Below are 8,938 nucleotides of genomic sequence, written 5' to 3'. Positions count from 1 at the left end.
TGACAATATATCAATGCAGTGAATTAAAGTAATGTTTGACATAAAATAAAGTAAATGTGCACTGTCCCTGTTAAAAAAATAAACCAACAAGTATACAAACACGTGAAAGGTTACGCAATGCTTACGAGATAACTGTATAGTATTGATGAGGCTCCCTCAGTTGCCTTGCCCTCCTAGCAGAGCTGATTGAAGTTTCTCCTGGTAGAAAGTCATCCCGAGTGTGAAAGCTGCTCCCCTGCGTTCTCCTCTCCCCCTTTCTGTGCTATGCCTTTATAGTCACTCACTCTTTGTCACCTCAGTCCATTCCAGCCGTGGAGTGTAGTGCTGTTTTAAAGCCTATTATTAAAACACCGTCATTAGCCCAACAGAAGCTTATCTTGCGAGAAACTCTTGAGCAAATGTTGAGTAGATTGTTCCAAAAGAATCCACTTGAAAAAGTTACAGCACTTTTCAAGAAACAACTGGTAACTTTAGTTGGATGGTGGAGGTAGTTTCCTGATAAATGGTGAGAGTCCAGGGCAAGTTGTGTACTGCCTGTGGCCCGTTAGGAGAAGACTGTCACTTTCCTGTGGGCTGAATCCATCACTTCTGCCTCACAGCTCTAAGAGGCTGTCTCTCTCAACTACACCCCCCTCTCTCTCTCCCTCTCTCTATCTCTCTCTCTCTCGCTCTCTCTCCCCCCTCCTTGGTGCTTTTAAATGATAAAAAATCCTCTTTCAGTGTTTCAGTAGGCAGACGAATTGAGCTCAGAGCCTCCCCCTCTCCCTTTAAAAATGAACACATTCTTGTTGAAAGCAACAGCTTTCTTTCACCACCCCTCCTCCCCATGGCACAAAAGAGATCCACAAGCATGCACAACACAAGCCACACACACACACATACACACACACACACACACACACACACATACACACAAAAACACACACACTACTCAAATTTCCCAAACCCCCTGCCCCCTGGCCGGCTGGTTCAACACCACCACTATTTCTGGCTAGGACTGCATGGTTCTTTTGGTGGTGGGTGGACAGCCGCGTTGTTACACTGATCAGATCCTAATTGGCCGTGAATGATAGCTTGTCCCGTGAGAGATGGGAAGAGGCTGACAGATAGGAAGCAGATCCAGGTGTTTACCTAGACCAGGTCTGGGTGAGCAACTGCTATCCCTGGTTTGTAGCCTGGGGGGGCTAGATCTGCGTACAAGGCAGCACACTTGAACTGCATATTGCTGGCAGACAACTACGTAGTGACTTCAAAAGCAGAGCTGTGCTTACTTGTCCATGTATGTCGGTAGACAAAAGGATATGAAACACGTTGTCATGTCAGAGTATGGACAGTCCTGCCAATGCCCTCTAAATTTCTCAAGCAAAGACTTGGCTTTGGATACTGTTGCCTTGGCTGTCTTCTGTTGTTTTTGTGTTGTCTTCCTGTTTTCAATAACATTTGCAAGTTTTTGCCCAGCCAATAATGTTGTCATTGGTTTCCTATTTCAACTAAGATTAATAGTATTTAATAGTTTTCTATTTAGTGCACATAGAAAGTTCAGAGTAGGGTTTTCCTAAGAGTGTAATTACATAGTGCTTTAGACCTTTCCAGCAGCTTCTGAACGTATTTCTTAATCTGGTATTAACTGCTTTGTCAGCTATTGAAATGAAATTGTCTGAACCCAACTTGTATTAACACCAGATGGGCAACTATGTTCATCAGTTAAGTTTTTCTCAGCCTTCAGCTACTTTAGTGTTTATTGTAGCTTTGGGTTACATACAAATTCTGAGTTTGGCTGTGAAGTTTGTTTTACAATGCATACAATGGGTGATTTTCCTCTTTGGAGAATAGCCATTTAATATTTTACAGATGGTGAGTAACTTTTAATTGTCAACTTTAAATACTGAAAGTGTTGGGATCCGTATAAAATGGAAATGGGAAGGGTAAAAAATACCAATGAATGAGGAAAAAGTTGCATGGCACTTCAGATACATTACTTAAATGTAGGTGTTAAATACACAGAATTACATGAGTAGTACTTTTTTTTAAAGGACAATTTCAATAAATAAATAAAGTTTAGAGCATGGTGCACTAGTCAATAACTGAAGCCTTTCATTTATAGTATGAAGGCATTATTCAAACTTGTTTCCACCATGTGTCCGGCTGATTGTATACTGTACAATCAGTGTTTTCCATTGTATTGTTTTTAAATTTCCATTTACCATGCCCTTTAAGCCGATAGATTTAAATATTGGCCTCAATGCATCTCTGAAATCAGGCTCTTGTACAGTTTGGATTCATGTGTTTTCTATCAAGGAATGTCATAAAACAGTCATACTTCAACTATGGGGAAATGTTCCCAAGCCCAATTACCAAATGTAGTAAGACTGGAAAAGTTATTTGCTATAGGTAACATTTAACCTTTCTGAGGTCGTAATTTCCTCGGGGCATAATTCAGTAGCAAGTGGAAGAAAATATTGTAAACAAGCTTAAGTTAAAGCAACAGCTTACTGTTTAAAGATTTCATTTTCTGTATTGAATAACCTCATCAATGAAATGAGCATTGTCTTTGTGTGTGTTACATTAAGAATTATGGAATAGTTTCACATTCATGTATAATTTCCTTATTCAGATCCTGTTTGGCTCAGTATTTAAAGTCAGGCGGCCGTTGATTTATTTCACAGTCGATTCAGTTTCTTCCTTAAATGAATATCAATGTTTCCCCCGATGAAACAGAGAGAATGTGCAACTGGCTTTATGAGACAACGTTCCTGGCAAAAGATATTGGACAAGAAAGAAGTGGACAAAATTATTTCATAACATCCAAGATTAAGCCTGACGGAAGGACGAGTCACATGTATGACAAGTTAATCCCTTCAAAAAAAAAAATTTCAAAGAAAATGTGACTCATCTTTAGCTCTCATGCATCACATGTTATACTGGGATTATTAAAATTGTTTATACCCATCTTATTCTCTTTCCTCTCCTAAATGACAACTGCAGCTGACTTTGCGGTTTACTAATGAATGGCACTTTTACTCAGCGGTTGGGAAGCCGAGCTGCTTTTCAATGTTGAGTGCTTCGTGTGACTCATTGGATCTCATCCAACACTACGGTGTTGGTGCAGTGATTAGTTCTCTTTCCATCTCTAATCCTCAGCAGGTGGAGGAACAGCGGATCATAAAAATTCAGGTGGAAAATGTTAGTCCCGTATTGAAATAGTAACCAATCAATGCATTTTAAAGCTGCAAGAACCACATGGGAGAGGATCATGGAAAGTGGCTTCACGTTGGAAATGTTTCACAGATGGGCTTCCATGTTGGTGAATGAATAAGCATGTTGAGGGAGTTCTCTGGTTGCTTACCAGGTCATCGTGGCTGTGCAGGAGGAAAGCTTCTGAGTACAATTTGTGACCAGTTAAATAAAAATGTAGAGTTGAAGCCAGGATAATAGCTTATCATTGGTATAAATTGTCAAGTAAATGTCAGGGTCAATAAAAATGTATATTCAACTAAATATATATAATAATAATAATAATAATAATAATAATAATAGTTATTATTATTATTATTATAGTAACATGGAGACAAAAGATGCCAATCCAGGGAATTGTTTAATCTTCCTACAGTGATTTGCATGGGAGTTTAAACAGAATAAGCTCACACAGATATGAGGAAGTGAAGAAAGAGCATTGAGCCTGCAGCGTGTTTGAGTAGAAAACAGCATCTTTAGATCAGTACAGCTTTTATCATTTGAATTCAAGTGTTTCAAATATTAAAAAAATATGAAAAAGGCAGTGTACCCTGCAACTTCTCTCCAGATCTCTCCAGATGTTCATGTTGTTCATTATGACAGCCGTGGTTGAGAAAGTACTTCATTGCCCTACTTAAGTTTTAATACTATTGGGTAGAAAACAAATGTAATAGCTTGCAAAGAAAGTAGGAGCACTTCAGAATGACAGCTACACATCACACAGGCTATTGACATGAGCTGATGTTTTGGCAACAACGCTTTCGAGGCAACTAATCCATGCATGGATGTATGAAATATTCATAAAACAAATACAAACATCTGTTGAATAAAAACTATTCATATTTTTATGCAAAATATTTAGTAAGGCCATTTCTTTAAACCCTCAAATCTGCAATATGATTCATTTCCTTTTTCAAGGGTAGAAACCAAAATCAAGGGTCAATAAAGTAGCACAAGTACAGTAATTATGGGCAATCTACTAAAAGTATAATGCCACTACCTCTTTAAAACTTTAAGCTAAGGTTAAAGGGTAGGGACAAAATATGATTACTTACATCTTATCTCGTTAATAAAGACGGTAATCACTGTAAGTGAGTAACTCACTTACTCCATCTGTACTCCGTCCATCCGGTTATCCATCCCCCATGTGCATAATCTAAACCTGCGTCAACCAAGACGGCCCACACACTTATATTAACTTCCATAGTGACCACAGCAGCACATAGGGCTAGCTTAAGGACACTTCTTCCGTTTCTACCCTTCACAATAAAAGCCCAACTTAGAGCATTTCGCTAAGAGGAAACTCAAAAACGAATAGCTTACACGATGCCAACACTAGATATCAAACAAAAGCCAGAGACCATATTATATTCAGTTGCTGTGAACTGTAAATTCACCACTTCTAAGCAGAAGAGAGAAGATAACGTGGTCTCACAGCTACCGGGCAGCTGCCTCCGTCTCACTTAGACTCACCCTGGCTCCAGTTCTGCAGCTGTCTGTACCATAGATGTATAATAAGAATGGCCTGTACCCCCTCGCTGACATTTTCCCCAAGCGGACAGGACGACTTAATGTGGTGGAGTTATCGTAGTCTGGAGAGCAGTGTGAACCATAGACTGTATGTATGTACTGTATGTGAATGCGAGGAGTGCTTACTCTGACTAATAAAAAAAACATGACTGTTTGACTTGGGTCGCAGGCAAACACTGTCTTCCTTTACTTTTTACCCTTTCTCTAACTGGGAATGTTGGTGTCGGCAGTCGTAGAAGAAAATTATTAAAAATGGATTTTCTGAAGTGATATTTTAATATTGCACAGGAAACATCACAATAAATCAATAGCTTTTTGGGGCCCATATATTTTCACGAGAGCACATGTAATGAGGTTGTGTTTTGTTCGGTATGTTTACCCACTATGAGTGGCTTGCTGTGTGAGGCCACCATGGTGAGCTTTGTTTAAACATGGGCATGTACAAGGCCAGCATGTGTCCCTGTCTGCCAGCCATGATGGATGGTTCTCTGGTGACCTGTATCAACCCTTTCACCCCCGGTCTATGGTTGCTCGCAGTTTGCTGGGCATTTTTGGTTGACAAGCCTATTACAATTGTGAATTAACTTTATTAAATTCTTTTTTTTTATTCAAGTTAGGCCTTTTTTGCCATTTTTATTCTCTGTGGCTATGAATCGGATGGTGACGTAATGCATTTATCAAAATAGAAATGATAATATTTTCCTCTGTAATGTGGCATGGAAAGAGTATGCTTAATTATTCCATGGTCTTGCTGTGTAGGACTCACTGTGCTCAGCTGGACCTACAAGGATCGTTCTGTTGGGAAGGAAATTTCGAGTTTTATGATCTGAGTGGAAAGAATGGGACTGGCTCAGGATTTTGTCAAGCTCACCCAACTGTTGCAGAAAATACCAAATGAGACCAGTAAATATGGAACGTGTGAGATTTCGGAGGAACCGGATTTCATTCAGACTTCATTAGTCTGATGTTGAAAGCATAGGCAGCCTGTGTGGCCCTCACTCATGCAGGGATTTAACAATACATGGCTAACAATTCTGGGTGGGTCGAGACACCCAGCTCACAAGACAAGACACAGTATTGGGTTCTTGCGATCAAGACAAGATTTGAACATTGAAAGTCACAAAATGAAAAACCAGCACTGAACGGTTTTGCCACAAACTGAAATGACTGGCTTCTGTCCTGTATAAATAACTGTTACACTGTTACCTTTTCCACATGAATGGTGAAGAGAGAGTCTCTTCACTCAGAGAACCAAGGTTAAAACATGACTAACATAACTTTCTGGCAGTAGTTGAGACCGTTGAGACTAGTGATAGACCGATTTTATTTACTGAAAGCGTCCACAGGCAGCTCAGTGTTGCTAGAGAAGCTGCAGTTCACGTTCAGACCGTGCACTGCCCCTCCACCACTAACACCATGGCAGTCTTCAATTTCAAATCAAGCACTTCATTTCAATAGCTACTTTTCAGGTATATTGTTTTCTTAAATTATTTAAATGTGTTTTTATTATTTTTAAAGAAATGGCAGAGCATATTCCAAAAACAAATCCAGTGTGGCAGGGTTTACATTTTTATGATGTAAATTGAGGGAGAAAAAGCAGTATCAGCTCCACAAATCGGCTAAGGCTGATGGAAAAAAATATATAGGTGCCAAAAAATCCATATTGGTCAATCACTACTTGAGACCAAATGTTTTGTACTTTAATTTGTCATTGCATAGTCTATTCCTTTCCGTTCCACTTCCGGGATTGCTTGGGTGCTGCAGGAAGTTTAAATTCTGTGGATTTATGAGGACTATTGTTAACTGCTTCTGAGATCCCTGCATGGTAAATTGAGACGGCTAGCTAGACTATCTGTTCAATCAGAGTTTTCTCTCGCACAACTATTTTGCAGCGGCTCTGTGCGGAGCTTAGCACCGCCCATGGCGATTCGGATTGGTTTAAAGAAATGCCATTAAACCAGAGCACGTTTTTCACCCATCCCCAAATGCTATGTGGAGTAGCCAAATACTCCTTCAGCGTGTTTTGGAGGAGTTTCTGGCAAAGCGAGACTATTGCACAGTAGACAGAGACATAAAGTTTATTTTACTGTTGTTTTACGTTGATTACGTTGTAAAGCACAAATATATTACCATCAAACACTCAACAAGTCAACTCAACTCAAGTTTGACAACATGCCTTGTAGCATGTAATTTAAAGATCAAGATTACAATACCTATTTTTATGAGGGCTAAAGCTTAAGCGCATGGTTTCCTGATATTTTTTACCGATGGGCCGTCTTTACATCATTTGGAAAGAATCCAAAGGAACACACTCAGTAGGTAAAGGCTTTTTTAAAACAGGTGTTGTGATTTGGGATCCATGGAAACAAGACAAAACAGCAAATAAAGCCCTGTGCCATAAAAGAGCAACTTGAAAATATAATGATGTGTGACCTTATGTGCTGGTGAAAGGCAATGGCAATTTGTCAGTAAAGGGTAGTACATGTGAGTGAGTTTCAAGGGAGCCGTTTAAGTGTCTGACTTATGGAAACAGAGTTGAAATATACTGTAGGAGAGTCCTGAAGTTTTCATGGTAAATATAGTATATAGTTCTGTTATCAGGGGAGGCTGTCAGTAGTAGAGTTTACTTTTAAAAAAAACATGGCTCTCAGTTAAGTTTATTTATATTTGACCTTTCTTAGCCCAATGACCATTGCTTTTGCAAATACAAAGTTTCCCTAACAAACTATCTGAGTTTAAAAAATACAGTATATTACACATTCAAAATAATTTGTATGTAATATCTACTAAGAGTCTACGGTTTTATACACATTCTATTTTGCCATTGTGACAGACATGTAGTGCATTTATAACAATGAAAGTTAGCATCATCAGGTCACACTGTGAGCAAATCATGAATCTTGGATACCTTTTACTTTAATATGGCCATTCCACATCTTTATGTGACAGGTTTGTTTTATAGCAGCAGTGATAACTCTTCAAAGGACATCTTCTTGGCTCTGTCAATTGTGTTGGACATTTGTTTGGCAACAGTATCATCTTTGAACAAGCTTGCCTCCCAACCAGGTGAGACATGGAGTAAAGCCATGTAAACATAGGAATCCTAGTTTGTTTGTTTCCCTGTTTAAGCCTCTGAACTGTGGAGAACACAAAGTATTCTGTAGCTGTGTATTTAGGTTCAGGTCTACTAGCTTTAATGACTGATGTCCCGGGGAAAGGAAAGCCTTGGGAATGATTGGAACGGCACCCTGGCTTAAGGTAGACCATAGCTCATTCCCTTGCTGTTTATGGAATTAGAGAGGGCAGCAGTGACACCCCAAACCTTCAGCTCAGCACAACTTTAAACAGTGTTACTATACTGCCTGACACTAACCAGTAGTAGCATTAGAGAAGCATTAAGTGGAATAAATAATGGATAGCCTGTAAATGTGGAAGAGTGTTTATGGGGGTGTCCCAATACTGTAGTGTATCTTTATTGCTTATATACTGTTGGACCTGTCAGAGACGCTCTGTTTGATCATTTCCTATATAAGAAAACCACTAACACTTGGACAAGTGTTAACTACTCGTTAGAACGTTTTGTACTTGCTTTTGGCAGTGATTACATTTTCCTATTTGACTACTTTTGTGAGGGTACACCGAATACGTGTGCTTTGACACGTGTACCCACCACATAGTCTAAGCGTAAGAGCCGTATGTCCAAACTTTGCTATCAGGAATCAAAGAAACTGAACTCTAAACCATGTCTCTTGACAAATCCTCAGTTTGTCCAAATTTGGGACCAATGCGCTATTTTAGAAACTGCTCTTAAACCCAACCCAACTGATAATCTACATATCTCAGGTTTGATTTGCACTAACGTGTGTCCTATTTGGCAGCCTAAAACCTGGAATTGAAGGCTGTATGAAGAATGCAGAATGGAAAGAAATCACTGATGCGGTCAGCAGTGTTGTTGCAGTAAATTGGACTCCAGCTGAAATTTGATTAATATATATATCCTTGACATATGTAGGCTATTAGTCCTAATAGTAATATATAGGCTTATCTTGCAATCTCTTAGGCCTACATGTAGGTGTACCTATATTGAAATAAACACACAGTGGCAGAGTTTATACCGTGTTTTTTATTTTTATTTTACACGTTTTTTTCATTAGTCAGTGCCAGGAAACTGTAA

The 8,938-nt window shown here is 39.2% G+C and overlaps 1 protein-coding gene and 1 long non-coding RNA gene across 2 annotated transcripts in view; one reads left to right on the top strand and one right to left on the bottom strand.

Moving 5' to 3' along the window:
* angptl2b (angiopoietin-like 2b) overlaps positions 1–643 on the bottom strand; it is a 10,681-nt gene extending 10,038 nt beyond the window's left edge. Inside the window, exon 1 of the mRNA XM_032516640.1 lies at positions 126–643. The gene's annotated coding sequence lies outside the window, so the exon portion shown is untranslated. The remainder of the gene's footprint in view (positions 1–125) is intronic.
* Positions 644–4,084: 3,441 nt separating this feature from the next.
* LOC116690007 (uncharacterized) overlaps positions 4,085–8,938 on the top strand; it is a 14,485-nt gene continuing 9,631 nt past the window's right edge. Inside the window, exons 1-2 of the long non-coding RNA XR_004332130.1 lie at positions 4,085–4,095; positions 6,834–6,840. This is a non-coding gene — a long non-coding RNA (uncharacterized LOC116690007). The remainder of the gene's footprint in view (positions 4,096–6,833; positions 6,841–8,938) is intronic.

This window comes from Etheostoma spectabile, chromosome 5 (assembly GCF_008692095.1).
Source record: "Etheostoma spectabile isolate EspeVRDwgs_2016 chromosome 5, UIUC_Espe_1.0, whole genome shotgun sequence".
Classification (NCBI taxonomy): Eukaryota; Metazoa; Chordata; class Actinopteri; order Perciformes; family Percidae; genus Etheostoma; species Etheostoma spectabile.
The sequence above is the reverse complement of the archived record's forward strand: the minus strand, read 5'-3'. Positions and strand labels throughout refer to the sequence as shown.